The sequence below is a fragment of the Lipophrys pholis genome (assembly GCF_963383615.2).
Source record: "Lipophrys pholis genome assembly, chromosome: 9".
In the NCBI taxonomy this organism is placed as follows: Eukaryota; Metazoa; Chordata; class Actinopteri; order Blenniiformes; family Blenniidae; genus Lipophrys; species Lipophrys pholis.
Window position 1 is genome coordinate 5,109,033 of NC_137639.1, and position 18,766 is coordinate 5,127,798.

The window sequence follows — 18,766 nt, forward strand, 5'->3', positions numbered from 1 at the left end:
CATTCAGCAAATATTTTTAGCAAAATGTTTTAATTCGGTACGAATTGAAAGGAGCTCCTTTGATTAGAAGGTCATTCATGGTTTCACATGTGACTGCTGCTTGGCTGAGGAGGGATTAGGGAGAGATTGGGAATACAAACATTGAGCCTGTGGAACAAACACACAAGTTGACGCTCATGGCAGAAGTCAAACCATCACAAAAGGAACTGAGGTGTCTTGAACGCACCATGAAGCTCCTGTCGGCTTCATGCACGGTTCACTGCGCATAATTGTACAAAGCCGTCTACCGAGTTAGTTCAAACTAACTTATTTATCAGCTCTTCAACTCCCCACAACAACATTACAGTTGTTGAATTAGGAAACAAAAGCGACCTGAGCTCTCCACTGTGTCTTCAGCAGGCTGCCTGGCTCTGAGCTGTGACTCTCAAGGGGAGGGGGAGGGGGAGGGGCTCCTACAGCTGGTCACTGAGGTCATGTGACAGCACGCTCAAAACATATGATGCTGTTTATTTCAAAATATAGTTTTCATATCGATCATTGCATATGAGGAGCAAAGAAGAGAACAGAAAATACATTTTTCAAAAAAATATAGAAAAAAACATCATGGTTTCGAGGTGTGGACGGTCAAAGACTCACATCTGTGGAAAACGATGATGTCATCCCCCCGCTGCGGCCCGTGATGTCACTTAATAACCACAACAATGGCGGACTACTTGCTCCAGGTCGAGCTGCAGAAGCTACTGTTACCAGCAGGTTTAATAAGGTGATGTGTTGGATTTCTCGAGGAGCAGGAATCTACTTCTGTAATTCTATATTCTCCCTGTCTTCTTCTGCATTTTTGGTGTATTTGGTGAGTCACTGCGCCCCTAAAGGCCTGGCATTAGTACTACATGCACTCGGGGATGGTGTTGATCCATGTTCATAGTGACGTGTGGACGGAATTTAAAAGCAGGATGTCTCATTATCACTCCATCTCAGGTAGCATGGTAAACTGTCGACACAATCTTATGATAATATGAGAGAAGATGAGTGAATTTACCTTTTAGAAAAAGTTCATCCTAAACAGTCCTTGTTAATCCAGCAGCTGTTCAGCAGCTAAAGATTCACATTGAGCAATAACAGAACGACTGTCGGATGTTTATGACATTTGAATGGAAGTTTTCAGTTTCACTGCTTGAGTCCAGGAGTTTTCTAAAGCTAGAACTGTAGAAGTAATGTAACTTTTATTTTGTACTCTTTTGTCCCTCCAGAGCTCAAACTGCACCGTGACTGTAGGGAGGAGCAGCTCTACAAACCGGAAACAAACTCCAGTCTAGAACAGGAAGAACCAGAACCTCTACAGATCAAAGAAGAACCGGAACGTCCACAGATCAAAGAGGAACCTGGAGAACCGGAACCTCATCAGATCAAAGAGGAACCAGAACCTCCACAGATCAAAGAGGAACCAGGAGAACCGGAACCTCAACAGATCAAAGAGGAACCAGGAGAACCGGAACCTCAACAGATCAAAGAGGAACCAGAACCTCCACAGATCAAAGAGGAACCAGAAGAACCAGAACCCCCACAGAGTGAGGAGCACCTGGCTGGTACCAAGTTCCTACTCGTTACCAGCCAGGAGGGAGAGCGGCTTTTACTGACGTTAACAACTCTCAATGATAAGAAGAAAAGTGGTGAAACCTTTGTTAAGCGTTACACCGGACAGGATGGTTTGTTGGTGCATAAGAGAACTCACACGGGTGAGAGGCCATATTCTTGTGAAACATGTGGGAAACGTTTCAGTGGACAGAGACATTTGATTTGTCACAAGAGAACTCACACAGGTGAGAAGCCGTATTCTTGTGAAACATGTGGTAAATGTTTCGTTTGTCATAGTAATTTGACAAAACACAAGAAAACTCACACAAGTGAGAAGCCATATTCGTGTGAAACATGTGGGAAATGTTTCTATTCACAAAGTAATTTGCTGCGCCACTTGAGGACTCACACAGGTGAGAAGCCATATTCTTGTGAAACATGTGAGAAATGTTTCTATTCACAAAGTAATTTACTGCGCCACTTAAGGACTCACACAGGTGAGAAGCCATATTCTTGTGAAACGTGTGGGAAAAGTTTTATTCAACATAATGATTTGATGTGTCACAATAGAACTCACACAGGTGAGAAGCCGTATTCTTGTGAAACATGTGGTAAATGTTTCATTTCTCACAGTAATTTGACGAAACACAAGAAAACTCACACAGGTGAGAAGCCGTATTCTTGTGAAACATGTGGTAAATGTTTCATTCGACGCCGTGATTTGATGTGCCACAACAGAACTCACACAGGTGAGAAGCCATATTCGTGTGAAACATGTGAGAAATGTTTTTATTCACAAAGTGATTTGCTGCGCCACTTGAGGACTCACACAGGTGAGAAGCCATATTCTTGTGAAACATGTGGTAAACGTTTCATTCGACGCCGTGATTTGATGAGCCACAACGGAACTCACGCAGGTGAGAAGCCATATTCGTGTGAAACATGTGAGAAATGTTTTTATGCACAAAGTCATTTGCTGCGCCACTTGAGGACTCACACAGGTGAGAAGCCATATTCTTGTGAAACATGTGGGAAATGTTTCTTTTCACAAAGTAATTTGCTGCGCCACTTAAGGACTCACACAGGTGAGAAGCCGTATTCTTGTGAAACATGTGGGAAAAGTTTCTATTCACAAAGTAATTTGCTGCGCCACTTGAGGACTCACACAGGTGAGAAGCCGTATTCTTGTGAAACATGTGGGGAAAGTTTCAGTCGACATAATGATTTGATGTGTCACAACAGAACTCACCCAGGTGAGAAGCCGTATTCTTGTGAAACATGTGGGACACGTTTCAGTGCTCGTACTTCATTGCGGCGGCACATGAAAACTCACAAAGAGATGAAATCATGAAAGACTCTACGGGACGTTTGGCACTCCAGCGTTTTGCCAAACAAAATGATGTCATGTTCTTCAGCCAGCTCCCTCTGGCCAAAGACATTTTGTTCAGCAGTACCAACCGTCCGGACTGAACTCTCCCTGTGCCGCTCTGCTGTGTGCTGCTCATGCACTTTCCAGCTTGCTAGTATGAGCAGTTTGGGGTTCAGTGTCTTGCTCATGGACACTTGGACATGTGGACAGGTGGAGATGGGAATGGAGCTACAACAGATCTGGTTCAGGAAGTCCAGCTGGAGCCCAAAATCACAAGGTATCATCCAGTTAGAAGTCAACATTGCTGATTGAAACACTGTTGAGACGCTTCAGGAAATCATTTAGTTTCTGGTTTGTCACTAAAATGAGAAGATTTCAATAAGTTTGGTTTCCATTTGTGTTGAACTGCTCAGAGGCTGACAAAAGGTCCCTGCTTGATAATGAATCTTAAAGAAGCACATTTCATTATTATTTCTAACAATGCTGCTTTTTGTGTTTTGAAAAATGTGAGGTTAAAAATCTTGTATTAGCAGATGTGAACTTTGAAGAAATGGAAGCAAAATGTTGACATGAATCCAATGGCTTTTGTTATTCACTGTTTTTATTTTAACATGAATGAGACGTAATTTCATTTTTTACTCTTTTTACACCAAGTAGGAAAAACTACTGTTTGTTTACCTGCAACATGTGCTGAACTACATATCATGAAAGTAAAACTCTTCAGTGGAAACATGCAATGATTTCCTCATCTCAAATAATTATTCAATTATAATGTATTATTAATTTACTATTGCAACATCACATCATCAGTAGTGTAAAACTAACCTGTCTCACGACGGTCTAAATCCAGCTCACGTTCCCTATTAGTGGGTGAACAATCCAACGCTTGGTGAATTCTGCTTTACAATGATAGGAAGAGCCGACATCGCTATGAACGCTTGGTTGCCACAAGCCAGTTCTCCCTGTGGGAACTTTTCTGACACCTTCTGCTTAAAACCCAAAAAGTCAGAAGGATGCAATAGAAATACTGACATGCAGTTCCTCTTCAGTCCAGTAGGGGTCAGTATGAAGCAGCATTGGAGACATGGGGAGCAGGTGAAGGGGAAAGTATGGATAGTATGGAGCCCCATAGGAAAGGAGTGTTTGAAGTACAGAGCCAGTATTGCAGATACTTTGTACTTAGAAAAGCAGATCATCTACTTTAATGTAGGGGAGAGCAATGTGTCATTATTTATGAAGCGAATCTGAATGAAAATAAAAATACAGCATAATAAAGTACATCAAGGTGAGGTGAAAATAATTAACTATAAAATGCATGTAACCTAAATAAGGAAAATTCAAAGTGAACTATACACCATAAACCCATAAAAAGGCCATAAAATCATAAAAAGGCCATTAAACAGGGTCAAAAATCTTAAATTCTGACATATGATAAACCCCTAATTGTATTCTATAAAACACATGTAACCTAAATATAAGAACAGTAATGTTACTTTGACAGTGAACACAAAAGGGTTTTTCTATGAAGCCATATTTATATTTAAGGTAAAAATCTTTATATAGGTAATTATCTTTCAGTTCCAGTAAAATAATTCATTTGGAATTATTTCAACTGACTGAATATATTGCGTCTCTCTGAATAGTCTATAGTTAATCAGTCTACTGTAATTATGAAGACGATGACCGATTACATTAAGAAGAACAACATGAACTAATGCTGGAGATGATTAAATCTAACTTTCCTTCTATAAATCAGCTCCCTGGATATTGCTGCCTTGCTCAAAGGCCTCTGGCAGTGACTGCTGTCTCGGTGCCGGGGTCCAGTAGTGGTTTGGGGATTCCCCTCCTCCTCCCTCCGTTTGCTTTACAGCTCAGAGTTTTCTTTTGGCTGTTTTTAAGTGTTTAAATAAATGTGTGGTGTTTCCTCAGGAACTATTTTCTTCTTCAGACATCGTAGCTTGAAGTGTTTTGGTCTGCAGCTGTGAAATAAGTCCACACATTTTTCATATGGAGAAACAAAAAGCATAAAAAAAACAGTAAGAATGAACTCAGATGATAAGGGTGGCCTTAACCTTTTAGACTTTTCCACCTTAAATAATACTTTCAAAATAAATTGGCTAAAATAATTAATCATGAATCCCTCTTCAGTTTAGAATTTAATTCCAAAATTTATTTTCTCAAAGTTGCATACTTCTGGTTCTTCAGATGTTTAACTCGGATGGATCATTAATAAATGATCAAGAATTTATTCCAAAATATAGAATTGCATTTCCTATAAACAAATTTAATAATGTTATAAAAGCTATACCCACTGGAGTAATTATGTTATTTAAAAGTACTGCAGGACAGAATCCAACACTTTTACACTTCGATCCAACTAAACTAGATATACGTCAAATTTGTTTCTCATCAACACGTAATAATATTCTGCTCATTATTTCAAAAAGATGTTGTCTCAATTCCATATGTGGAATCTTATTGGAACGACTTCATTAGTGACCTTGACTGGAAAAAAATGGTGAATTTGCCGGCGAGATATATGATAAACAATAAAGTAAAAGAAGTATCTTTTAAAATAATCCTCAGTTTTCATGTTTTCTTGCAAGGTTTTAAAAAAGACATAGATATAAATTGCTCTTTCTGTAAAGAACTCCCTGAAAATATATTTCATCTGTTTTTGTCTTGCCCCTTTTCTAACAAGTTATGAGAAGATATTTGCGCCTTGACCTCTACTTGTATTGAACCATCTTACAGTCAATGAGATTTACTATATACTAATATTTTACTTGTCTGTGATTATCCTATTTCTGATATTTTCTTTTATGTATTTGTGAATGTTTTTTATGGACTTCTGTCTCTGCAATAAAGATAAAGATGATGATGATGATATGCAATTTTATTTGATTGTAAAGGAAAAAAAATCCTCATTCCAAACTAGTTCTGTGTGCTACAAATGTTTATCCACAAATAAATGTTAACTATGACCTACAGCAACAACAAAAGTTGAGCAGGATGGCTGAGCGGGAGTTCAGAGTGACGGCTCCTCCACTATCTAATTGGCCATGTTTAAAACCTGTGGTTTATGAGAGTGTTGACGGCAAGCTTCTAGTTGAGGATGAGTTTCTCCTGGTCAAAATGAGAACAATGAGACAGGACCATCTTGTTCTAACAGCTTCCAACACGTTCCACTTGAAATGGATTGAATCCTCAAGAACGACGCTGTTTGAACTCTGTCCTGACACCAAACAAAGATGTGTGGCTTTTAAAGGTGATCAGAAAAACATCAACAATAAAAGTTGCTTCAAGGTTTTGAATGAGTGTGGAGAAAACTTCCCTTGGTTCGTAAATCACAGAATCTCGAAATCACGCCAGAGAACAGACCACCCGGGACAGGCAGCGCACAAAAGAGACGCCTACAGCAAGGCCCAAGACCGCTGTTGGCACGGGTGTGCATGGAAATATCAAAGTGATTCAGATGAAATTGGTGACTGCTTTTGTCACTAAATTCACTCCTGATCTTGATGCAGAGACTCTGTCAACACATTTAAAGTATAGACTTGGCCGTGATGTAACTTGTCAGCGTATTGACACTACAAGCAACAGGTACAGCTCATTTAGACCAGGATACAAAATAGAGCAGTCAAACCTCAGTTGATAACCTGAAGCCACTCCACACACTGTGTAGTCAGTGTTAATATCAGACAGAAGAGAGTATTTCAAGATCAATTCTAACTCTGCAGACCTGAGATCATATCAAACCAACTGGCATCAATTAAAAATGTATGATAAACAGAAGAGAGGTTGACATGCAGGAAATAAAAATCAGTTTTTTTGTTGATATTTTAGTCTAATTATGACAAAATGAAGGCAGCATGTAAAGGAGATGGATGAAATGTATATATAGAATATTCTCCTAGTTTGAGGCACATCACAACGTCCTGGTCTTTTTGTGAGTTGCCAAATTGCCTGTATATTTATCCTCTTTCATTTTGATAACTTTTTCTGAACGATACACCAAAGATAAAGTCATGATCGTGTTTTCGATTGAGTTTATAGTACTGTGCTAATATTTAGTATGCGGAACAATATATTTAATGAACTAGACCTTTCATGACTGGACAAAGAACCAGCCAGTGTCATGATCTTGCTCAGTCATGAATTCTTGCATCAATGCTACAATGGGAATCCCTAACCAGCCGAATAGTTTTGGGAATAGAGGACAAAACTCATCTTCCATATCATGAGTCCTGGTCAACTGTAGAGTGGAGATTCTAAAAATTAAAGGGGTTCGATCAACTAACCTCATTTCTTGGGTGCCTGATGTTGAACAGTATAGTTCTGTACTTGTTGGTGTATTTGTTGTCGGTATATGTAAAAATGTCCCACATCTCCGTCTCAATGCTTGCGACAAGTTTGGCAGCTTCACTCTCTAACATCTTCAAATCCTCACACTCACACACCCTTAAATGAAAAGAGTTAGTGAACAAATAGTGACATCAGCACTCAACCTTTGACTGCTGCTCACATTTAACTGCCAAGAGTTTCATGTGACTATTGTAAAATAAAAAATGTTGAAAGTCAAATATTTTTGCAAATGTGGATCAGGAAACTCCGATAATCATACATATTATGAAATTATAACTTAAATTTGACTGGTGACTGGAATTGAGGGTCATGAATTTCAAATACATCTCATGTACTGTTGTATATTATCCAATCCAATATATTTATAAAGCACTATTAAAAACAACTCAGTTGACCAAAGTGCTGTACAACAATATAAAAATACAATTATAAATACAACAATACAGTGGCAGCACAGAATACACTTAGAGCAGTAAAAGTCAACTTCAACACTGGTTAAAAGCCAAAGAGAACATGCGTGTTTTGAGATGTGATTTAAAAACATGAGGGGAGTCAGCCTGTCTAATGAACAGAGGAAGCTCATTCCACAGTTTGGGACCAACCACAGAAAACGCTCGGTCTCCTCTTAGTTTGCGATGCGTCTGGGGGACCGAAAGCAACGCTTGGTCAGCTGACCTGAGTGAACGTGCTGGGGAGTACGATTCGAGCAGGTCGGACAGGTAACGAGGGGCAAGGTCATTAAGACATTTAAAAACAAATAACAGAATTTTAAAATCAATTCTAAATTGTACTGGGAGCCAGTGCAGAGAAGAGAGAATAGATGAAACGCAGGATTTTAAAATGATGTTTTGAAAGTGAGGATTTTATTATGACTTGATTGTAAAATTCTATTGTGTGTATGCCAATATCTTTTTGGAAGAAACACCTTAAATTACACTATGTAGATAATCAAAAGGTAACAGGCTGTGGGTTACATACAAGTGTGTAAAGTTTTTCTCACCTTTCAAACAGGATGTGTGTGAGGGAGCGCTGGATGCTCTGCCTGAGCAGGTGATTAGGCTGACAGGGCCTGGAGGAGGGCGGGCTGGGTGCTGGTGATGCAGGCAGATACTGAGTTCCATTCGATGTTAAAGCTGAGGAAGGCTTCTGGGATGATGTTGAGACTGCAGGATGGCCAAAAGGAGACTCCATTTTCTTTGCCGTGCAGTCTTAAGAGAGGCGGCTCAAGAGGTGCGAAGTCTCGTGATCGGCGTTAATGGCACTTGTAGTCTATTGACAGAAAAGACACAAGACAGAGTTCTTTTGTGGATTATGGTTTGTCAACACGTCCCCAATACATTTTGAGGTCGGTCAAACATTGAGCAAGGAGCCTCTCCTTTGATCTCCTTTGCTCTCCTTTGATGTCCTTTGATACAATTTTCTCTCCTTTGCTCTCCTATGATCTCCTATGATCTCCTTTGATTTCTGAGTGCTCTATAACTCAAAAATACCTTTGTTAATGCCACTTGCGTTTGCAAAACTGAGCTAGGAGGATATTTTGTGTATTGAAGCACAAGAAAAGTTCTCCCTGCTTGGACTCAACATATTAATTGACTTAACTGTGAGAACAGAAGTCAGCAGCACCAATATCATGACTCGAAGAGGTAAGTAACATTGTGTCCAGGACTCTGCGGTCTCATTATGTCACCTAATTTGCTCCATGCTTGACAGTCACAATAGTGGTTCAACCCAGACCTACGTGTGCGCGTTCACGTGAAAGGGGCGGAGTTTTCAACGTCTGACCAATCACACACAGAGAAATCCTGCAGCACAGTTTACAGATTACTGAAGTAGTGATTATTCTGAGAGAATATGAAGAATAAAAACACATCCAGCAGCTAAAAGCAACACTGCTGCTGCAGCCAAAGCCAGAACATTCCTGACTTGTTAATGCGTGACTTTGTGAGATTATACCAGATTATTTATCAGCGATATAAACGGACAGCACCTCGGCTGATCAATCAATTTCACTTTATTACAGCAGAAACGTGTCGGGAAACTTCCTCACTGATCTTCTAGTTTAGATTTGCCATCCAGTTTTTTTGAGGCTGAATTTCTCTTGTTTGTTTTGTATTGGAATATTAATTCTTCACCGCGAAGGCACGACTAGTTCTGGTTCCATAAATTCATGTTCCTGCAGTTCTGTCAGGTGTGATCATTAACCTCATTATTCCAGATCAACCCTCGTGGAGATAAACAGACTTGGAACTAGTCAAGAACAAAAACATCCTTCAAAGCCTCAGTGACCAGGATTTATTTTATTATGTCAAAAAGATTGTTCTGAATTACTTTCTCATCTCTCCGCTGCAGCGCAGCGCTCAACCTGTGCACCAATCACCATCATTGAAGAATGGGCGGGTCATTTTCCAAGAGATCTGATTGGTCAGGAGGCGGGGCTTTGATCTCTTATCTAGAACATATCAGGCTCCGGTGCAGGTTAGACTTTCAGCGTCAGTTACCGGGGTGATTCATCCCGGTGAGAAGTGAGCGAGCGTCGTAGTACAGAAAACCAGAGTTAATCCTTGAAGTTGTCTCCATAAAAGAAAATCCAGCTTCGTAGTGCAGGACACACAACAGTTTTATTTGTTTTATTTATTTGTTTGTGTTCATGTTACTTAGTGTTTTAATGTGTTCTTTAAATTCAACATAGAATTTAACAAAGTTTGGGTTTACTTTTACTAATCTCAATTGGTGAATGTGAATTTTTCCAAATAGAATTATTAAATTAACTATAAATTCTATTGTAATCATAATATACAATTACACTTTTACAATCAATTTGAACATTATTTTATTGTTTTACATAGTATATAATTCTCACTTTTAGATCATAGGATAGTTGAATGAGAACAGTAAAAAAATAAATGACTTAATGATTCGATTTCGCTGTTATAAAGGGTGCATTTATTTTCAATTTCTACACATTTGGATAAGTATACATTTGTTCTATATATGTTGTGCAAAACATTAATATGTACTTACTTAATTTTATTGATAATACAAAATTTGCATCGTAATAACTATGGATGTCCCGATCACACTTTTTTGCCCCCGATACCGATCCGATTTTTCAGAAATGAGTATCGGCCGATACCGATACTTTCCAGATCCAACACTTATATTAATACTTCCACAAAGTTAAGCTCAGCAGTGATGACGTGGCAGAGCTGAGTGAGCTAAACAAGCAACACAACACACATTATGTACAAGGAGAAGTTCTAAGAGTATCAGAGACTTATTGAAAAAAAACCTGTAGATGTGAAAGCGGAGAACATGAGAAACTCCTCAGAAGAAAGACCCAGCCTTATATTTATCATGTCATGTCGTGTCATGTCATAATGCAGTTTTGCTAAATGTCCCTCAATGGACATTGACTTTCTTTCTTTCTGAATGATAACAGACTCAGTTCTTATTAGTTAAATTCTAATTCAACAAAATCTTCACAGACTAAAATAAAACATCTTTGAAAGATGAATTTTGATCAGTTTCACATGGAAATATGTTGTAGAAAGATGTACAACTTAAAGATTTCTATTGAATTAAATTTTTAACTGAAAAAACGTTTTAACGTTTCCTACAAAAAAACATTTATAAAATCAGCCTGTATGCTGATGATGTTGTTTTGTATCTTAAAAAATCACTCACTCTTCTAACTAAAGTCAAATCACCATTTTGAGTCTTGATCACACTTCATATATAAAATATAAACTGTCAAAATAATGTGAATGTGTATTTAACCACATTTGTAGATGAATGAAGGGCACAGCTTCCTCAGACTGACTGTGTGTTTTGATTCTGTTTCATATGAAAGTAATTCAGCAACAAGAGGTGGAAAACTGAGAATATTTATCAAGTGACATTTCTGCTTGTTGTTCTAATTTTATTGCTGTAAAAAAGTATTGAAAGACCAAAGACTTGAGGTGAAAAAAGCTTTTATTTTGTCAAAGCTTGAAGAAAATGATGATGAAAGAAGAAGAATCTTGATGAAGTCAGTTTGGTTTGATGAGAGAAGAAAGTGAAAGAGAGTGAATGACAGAGGTGAGATCAGTGTGAGAGTAAAAGCAATGTGAGAGTCCCAGTGAGTCCGGTCAGGACTGGGAACACTGGTCTGTCCTCAGTGTCTCTCTGAGGGGAGTCTGGGAGCCCCGGGTGGCCTCACAGGTCACAGAGCCCACCTTCCTCCACTGGTCTGCAGGGAGCCTCAGGGTGCTGCTCCAGCTGTAGAGGCCGTCCTTCTGCAGCACCGCGGGGCTCCTGCTCTCCTCCCAGCTGCTGCTGCTGCTGCTGCTGTCCTCCACCTTCCAGCTCAGACTCCAGTCTGAGGGGAAGCCCTTGTTGGCCAGGCACATGAGCGTGGCCTTCTCCTGCTGCAGCTCCTCTCTGGAGGGGGGCAGCACCGTCAGGGTGGGGCGGGTATCACCTAGGAGACACCAATCAAATTAGAGGACAGGGAGCACCCAGCGCTCTATCAAACAGCACACACCTGGACAGCTTTAGTGGGAGACAGCTGATTCTGTCCTGGAAGAAGTTGCTGTCAGAGGCTTTTTCTGCTCCAGCAGTCACTCACACACACATTGTTTCACTTCCCTTTAAGAAGCCTCTCATGCACATCAGCACAGAGAGAATCATCCAACACTTTGACCTGAAATACCTCAAACTACACAGGAAGGAACACAAGCAGATGTCTCAACCTTTACTCTTGATTTGCATCGTAATCAGAAAGTTTTACACTTTAGAACTTATGAGTGGAAACTTTAACAACATGAGCTTCAAATCACTGTTCATCTTTCATATTATTTAGAGCAAAATGTGAAAATAACGGTCAATAAAGATATATTAGGAGGTTTTGATCATTTTCCAACATATTTATCATCAGTGTTTCTACTTTCATGTCAAATATATTTCAATGAATAAGAGAAAGAGAATTGAGAAACATTGTATAGCACCAAGAATAAATCCAGCTTTGATGAAGAGACACTCAGTAAAACAAGAAGAATAAAGCCTGCACACATTGCAACACAAACACATTTCAAACAGTGGACATGTCAACTAAAACTCAGCCCAAAGACAGACCAGAGCACCAAGAGTGTCAATAAATACACAGGTCAGTGTAAAAACACCTTCAACATGAGACTGGTAGAGTTAAAACAGTGTGTTACACAGCCATCAGGCTCTGACTGAGCACATTTAAAGACTGACAAGATATTTATTTGGTCATTTAATCCTCATGAGAATATAATCTGGTGTAAATTAAAACCTAATAACTTTTCTCTGTGATGAAATTAAAGTGAAACCGAGCTGAGCTAAACTACATGAAATCAGTGGAGATTAAAACTTGATCAGGACAATAATTATAAAGAACAAACCTCTTTCTCTTCTCAATTCATTCAAAACAAGGTTTAATGTATGAATTTGAAATATGTAGCTGTCAGTATTAAAAGTAGAATGAACTTACTTCCAACATCCAGTCTGGTTCCTCCACCGAACGTGTACCACAGTGATACAACTCATTGAGCCGCTGTACAAAAACCTCTGACTGTAGAGAGACGCCACTCTCTGACTGTGAAACAACCAAACTCACCAAAACTGCTTCTACCACCTGATCCTACCGGAACACAATAGAACCTTTCTTTCATCTACAATGTTACTTTTATATATATATTTATAGAGATGTTTTAAAGATTATTTTCTTTTCTTTTTTTTCAATTTTGTCTATTGGAATTTATTCCTGAAGGGATTTGACTGCACAATTAGAAATACAATGATAATTTAAAAAAAAACTTAAAAAATACAGACATATCTTCATATACTTTCCTTAATATTCTAATCAAAGTTTTGCTGCAGAGTGAAAGTGAGAGATGAAAGTGATCCAGGTCCCTGTTGGAGTCAGTCTGAACATTTCCATAGAGCCACTTTGCATCAGCAGCACCATGCTCCAGTGCTCTGGGAGAGTTTATAGTCCTGACAGATGAAGACTGGATGACTGACCGCCGTCCTTCATGACAACAGAAGACAGAGACATCCTCCTCATCAGAAACATGAGTGTGATCTGCGTCCTCATCTGGACTCTCCTCTGCTGCTGCTTCACAGGTAAAGTCCAGAGAATCAAACTCGTCTCCTCTGTGAACATCCGTCCCTCTGAAATGAAGCGCCCACAAAACCATGAGGCTGCTTGATGTTTCTGTCTGTGTTTCCTCAGAGTCCAGAGGCCAGGTCACAGTGACTCAGCCTGCAGCAGTCAGCTCTGCTCCGGGAGCCTCCGTCACCATCACATGTAGGACCAGTCAGACAGCTTGGAGCTGTGGCAGTGCTAATTGTTTAGCCTGGTACCAACAGAGAGATGGACAACCTCCTAAATTGCTCATTTACAACACCAACACTCGTGCATCAGGGACTCCAGATCGTTTTACAGGCAGTGGATCAAACTCTGACTTCACTCTGACCATCAGTGGAGTTCAAGCTGAAGATGCTGCAGTTTACTACTGTCAGAGTGGTCACATTATCAACAGTCAGTGGGTGTTCACACAGTGAAAAACCGTCGTACAAAAACCTCCTTCAGTCAGACTGAACTGAAACTGAACTGACTGCTGCACACTGACACACTTCACTGAACACACACATCAGATGTTTCTGCACCAGAACTCATAATAATCACAATTCACCTTAAGAAAATTAACATTCTTCAAACTTTGATGAACTGACAGTGATGGAGAAAGAGATGAATTCATTCTTGGGTTTTGAAGACTTGAACTAAAGTGGAAGAAACAGATTTGGCTTTAGTTTTCCAATAATAATTTAGAATTCACTCTATGCAGATGATATCGTTTGTAATCCTGGAAGTATTTGATGTTATTTCTAATCAGATCTCATCATTTTTATTTTCAGGTTAGAGAAGTACAAAAAACACCAAATCAAAGTAATCTCATTCAGTACAACTGCTTTCATAAAGTGATTTATTAATATTTACAGAGGCTGGTCAAGTTTGACATCATTATCAAATGAACACAATAATTGATGAGGTTCTTTATTGCACGTTCCCACTTTTCTTTTTTTATGCCCTGTTGTTCATTGGCTCTGAACACATGTACAGACTGAAGCCATGAGACCCAGAAGTGATGGTTCTCATCACTACAGTACTGCCAGAGATCTGAGATCCTGGGGTCCGGGTTTGTACCTCTTTATTTGGATTCAAGTTGACATGTTTGTTCTGGGCTCTGATTCTCCTCTAAGGCTTCGTTCACACTGCAGCTCTTGATGCTCAATCCAGATTTCTTTGTTTGAATATTCACATTACATTTCAAATGCAGCCTCTATCAGACTGCTATGTGAACTTGATAGATAGATAGATAGATAGATAGATAGATAGATAGATAGATAGATGGATGGATGGATGGATGGATGGATGGATGGATGGATGGATGGATGGATGGATAGATAGATAGATAGATAGATAGATAGATAGATAGATAGATAGATAGATAGATAGATAGATAGATAGATAGATAGATAGATAGATAGATAGATAGATAGATAGATTCCTTGGGGGAATTTCTTTGACATGGCTCCACACAGAATGAAATTAATTTAGTACAGTTAAACGATAAATATTAAGTCAAGTTCAATAAGAAATATGACATGAACTGCCCATATATACACAGTTCTACAAAGTTCAGCTCAGCAGTGATGGCGTGGCAGAGCAGAGTGAGCTTAACAAGCAACACAACACACATTATGTACAAGGAGACGTTCTAAGAGTATCAGAGACTTATTGCCACAGGACTGAAGGATCTCCTGTGATTCTATTTGGCACTTTGGTGGAATGAGTCTGTTGCTGAAGGAGCTTCTGCTGCTGACCAGGACTTCATGGAAGCTGAGAACAATTGTTCAGGATTGAGCTCAGTTTGGACCAGATCCTCCTCTGAGGTCCATCCTGAACAATTATTCTCATTTTTAACATGAATCTTTGCTGTGGTCTGGGACCATTTTAGACCAAATATAAAGGCAAAAACATCAACGTCGAAAAATAAATCTATCATCATCCCCTGAATTTCCGTTCAGGGATTAATAAAGTGCACTCTATATTCTATCAGCATACAGATAGGTATTCTTTAATCATTCTGTATAAGATCAACATTAGTCATGTATTTTGGATGTTTAATATATATAGAGTGACATCTTTAGACAAGTATTTTTTTTAATGACAACTTTTTTTACACTTAATTTAGTGGTTTAAAACTTTTTCAAAAAGTCTACCTTTGTAGCTATCGTCAATATTTTAATCAGAAAAAATCTAAAAAATATTTGTAATGAAAAATGTGTTTGTTAATATCATCAAAACTGTGACACAGCTCTACATTAGATGTGTACACTTTTTAAAATTCAAATTTGTTACGTTTTGTTCATTATTTTCACTCTCTTACTTGACTAAAGATATTTAAAACATCAACCACAGATTATTCTTCTGATATATTAAAAGCAAACAGGGATTCCTTGCCATTTGACACCATAAATGTCATAATGTCACATCATATAAAGCTTCATCAATATGGCCACAATATTCATCTTCAGTCTTGGATTCCACTCATTTTATTGTTTCACCTGCTTGAGATTTGAGATGCAGACTAAATGTCAACACACACATCACCAGTCTTTACAGCAGTGAGTGAATTCTGGTAGCTGCTAATTATTGTTCCTTCTGTAGGAAGTAGTGAGGCCAGGCAAGTTTATTTATCTCACACATTGTATTTACGGGGCCATTCAAAGCCCTTTACACAGAAAAAACCCAGAATACAACAAGTAAAAATGCAGAATTTAATAGGTTATGTTGAGGAAATTTGCTTGACGCTCAAAAAACAAAGAAAACATTGAGAGGGTTTTGAAACAGTTTAATCAACCAGATTGATCCACTGATGAAGTTCAAAGGTCAGCCAGCAGAGCTTCCTGGAGCTCAGAGGTCAACATCACACACATCATTCTATAAATATGCGCTCAAGATCCAGGATATAAAATCCAGGCGCTGTCACCATTGTCAAATACTTACTAAGTATGGAATTCTGAATTTTATAAACCTAATATTTCTCACTAATGTTTGCCTACTTTTTGAAATTATTTATGGTGTCGCGCTACCTCCTCTGAGAAAATTCATAACTTTATGCATTGATAGAATGGCTCGAACTACTCGATCTACTTCTAGAGGAGAATACAGCATCCCAAAATGTAAAACTGCTTTTGCTGAATCAGCCTTCTCTGTAATCCCAATGGGTCAGTGGAACACACTGCCAACAGAGATTATTGCATGTACTACAGTCAAAGCATTTACACATTTAACTAAAAAATGGCTTCTAGAAAATCAAACTTGCACTCATGATCGGTCGCGATGTCATGGGGGAGTGGCCGTTCACCTGAAGAAAGGATTGATGAAAAATGTTATAATGTTTAAAACTTGTTTAAATTAAATGTATGTTAATGATTATGTCAACATGTATAAACCTATGGTCACATGTTCATCTCCATTTAAAATCAGCTTTAGTTTTTGTACTGGAACATCAACCTGCCCAGGGACTAAGGAGGGAATTAGGATTCTTGCTATAACCAGGTACAATGTATCTTTCCTTCTGGTCAATGTTACATTGGACATTGTCCCTGTCCCAATAAAAACCATACCATACCTACCACACCTACCATACCATCACAGAAGCTTGAGCTCATCAGCGAGAAGGTTGTGGGTTCAACTATGACCCGGGGTTTTTCTGTGTGGAGTTTGCATGTTCTCCCCGTGTGTGCATGGGTTCCCTCCCGGTTCTCTGGCTTCCTCCCACGGTCCAAAAACAAGCATGTGAGGTTAATCGTGATACTAAATTGCCCCGAGGTGTGAATGTGAGTGTGTTTGGTTGTTTGTCTATGTGTGTTTGCCCTGTGACAGACTGGTGACCTGTCCAGGGTGTATCCTGTCCTTCCCTACAGTAGGCTGGGATCGGCTCCAGCAGCCCGAAACCCTGAGCTGGATGGGTGGATGGATGGATGGATGATGGGTGGATGAATGGATGCATGGATGGATGGATGGATGGATGGATTTGTCCATTACAAATTACAGGCACAGCTCATTTGCACAGGATTAAGTTCACAGACATCCTCCGCAGTTATTACAAATTACCATTGGTCCCCAGGCAACGCTAATCCCGTGGAATAGAGCTTTAGTCATTTCCAGTTCAGATTGCAGACTGAATTGCTTGTGCTTTACCAGTAAATGTACACTAAGTCTTTGTCGCCTGCTACTGCTCTTCTCCACTCACTGGGTGGGCGGATCGATCCAAATACTGATGATATCAAAACCTACGTTGGAATGGAGATCGAATGATACCAGTGCAATAAGATCGATACTCAGTTTTAGTTTGTCGCCCATTCTCTTCTGTGTTAGATGATTAGCCTGTCACTTTAAATAACAAGTGCATTGTGGGAAGCTGAGTCGGAGCATGTTTTGAATTTGGGAAGTGTAGCTTTTGTTGTCCCGCTGTGCTCCGGTGTTAAACTGCTGGTGTGTGTGAAATGACCGTGTTATTCCGGCGCATGTTAAAAAGAGGAATAAACGGCCACAATTCTCCAACCACTGGCGTCTTCCCTCCTCCCTCCACCCAACTCCACATCAGAATCAGCTGACTGACAGGTTTTGTTACCAGCAGACAGGAGCCACAAGTGAGTGATTAAAACTACGTAAACAAAACAAAAACAGGCTTCCTGGCTACGGTTGGGCTGATCACCTGGAGGAAGGAAACACCAGTTTGCTGCTCCATCCCAAACACTCCACCTGAAATAATATTTTGTTCTAGTTTGTTCTGGAGCGATAGCTTGGTACACTTTGTTTATTTAAGAAAAAAAATTCAGACGTTACAATGAATGGGAGAAAATAGTTTTCTGACTGTGGTCTGAACAAAATTATTATTATTTATAACTTATAATAATGTATTTTCTGTTTACCGATAAACTTTTCCCAAATTCTGTTCTAGGTTCAACTGATTAATAAACCAAAGGAAAAATCATAAAAACACTTAAAGATCATGAAAATCCATCCAGATTTACCACTTTGATGATGCATTAACCTTGAATATTAAGTACCGGTATTGGCGATACTGGCCCTGTATTTACTTGGTATCGGATCGATACCAGTTCTTGGAGCATTGCACACCACTACCACTGACAGGATCAAGGCTCCTGCAAACTCCCATAAGAACCCATAAGAACCCATAAGAACAAAAGACAGGTTTGGCTGTGACATCAGCCAGCTGCTGAAAAACACAGATCAAAACAGCTCAGCTAAACATTGTGGTGACGGCGCACCAGGCAGAGACAAAAACAAACATCCCTTTAAAATGTTTTTTTTTTCTTTTTTTCACACCTTCAAAAAAATTGTACACACAATGC

At 39.2% G+C, this 18,766-nt stretch overlaps 1 gene segment (V, D, J or C), besides 1 other annotated feature; it reads right to left on the reverse strand.

Moving 5' to 3' along the window:
- The first annotated feature begins 1,250 nt into the window (after positions 1–1,250).
- Positions 1,251–3,862: a sequence feature (RNA overlapping with rRNA (AC0HYP_008103) was converted to a misc_feature.).
- A 6,554-nt stretch (positions 3,863–10,416) lies between these two features.
- LOC308115087 (Ig kappa-b4 chain C region-like) lies at positions 10,417–12,058 on the reverse strand. The segment is given in 2 exons: positions 12,046–12,058; positions 10,417–11,768 (listed from the first exon to the last, which is right to left on the reverse strand).
- Between the last annotated feature and the right edge of the window lie 6,708 nt (positions 12,059–18,766).